The following is a 1020-nucleotide window of genomic DNA, read 5'->3' as shown; positions in this document are numbered from 1 at the left end:
GCTTGGTGGGAGGCAACCCACTGGTTAGTGTGTACATTGTTTTCTATAGTCTATTTTATTTCTTCTCAGATTTATTTTGTAGGTCAAAAAAATAAAAATAAAATAAAATCGGACACTTCTGTCACCACAACCAAAGGACTGTTCTTCTGGTAGAACAACCCATTGCCTGTTCCGGGTAAGTGTTCCGAACCAAAAAAAAAGAAGGAGAAGGGCAGTTAGGGCTTTGCCTATTTAAGGCTCCACCCTTCCACTTTCCCCCTTTTCACTGCGCCGTACACTGACCCTTCCCCCTGCGATTTTTAAGCGACCACCAAATCTTTGTCTCTCAATCGTTTTAAGTTGGTTTTGCTTCTCACTTGTTTGGAATTTCGAGTTCTCTCTGTTTTTGCAGTTCATTTCACCAGTTTCTACAGGTAAGAGGCTCGACAATCCTCATCCAAATCGCAATACTCAGTTTGCAAAGTTCATCATTCTAACCGCTTCAATAGATCGATCCTTGTTGTATTACATTGATTTCGATTTTCCCTTTTGCTGTTAGGGTTGATTTAGAAGATGAACTCATGATTCATTTCACATTTGCGATTTGCAATTGATAGGTCTGTTTGGATTCGGTTTGTGGATAGTTGAATGGAGTTATTGGGTTAAGTTTCGATTTGTTGGTTGTCGTGTCAAGGCAATTTACGGTTTGCATAAGGAGGGATGGAAATTGTTCTATTCCATTTCTTTTGTGGGCATAACAGAACTAAAGCTTTATTTTGTTTGCTTTGCAGATGGCACGCACTAAGCAATCAGCCAAGAGAACGCGAGCGACCTGCATGAGCAGTACGCCACCCCCGCAAGCACAACAACAAACCTCCGCGGCCTACCAATGGCCCCGTGAACAAGAGGGTGAACCGATTGATCTCGACAGCCTACTCCTCTTGGACTTCAACTACGAGGGATGGAATAAGGGAACAACAGCGCGTTACAACGTCCTCCTCCGGGTTGACATGTTACCCACTCGTTTCTGCCACGCGGAGA

This window comes from Brassica oleracea, chromosome C8 (genome assembly GCF_000695525.1).
Source record: "Brassica oleracea var. oleracea cultivar TO1000 chromosome C8, BOL, whole genome shotgun sequence".
NCBI classification, from domain to species: domain Eukaryota; kingdom Viridiplantae; phylum Streptophyta; class Magnoliopsida; order Brassicales; family Brassicaceae; genus Brassica; species Brassica oleracea.
The sequence above is the reverse complement of the archived record's forward strand: the minus strand, read 5'-3'. Positions refer to the sequence as shown.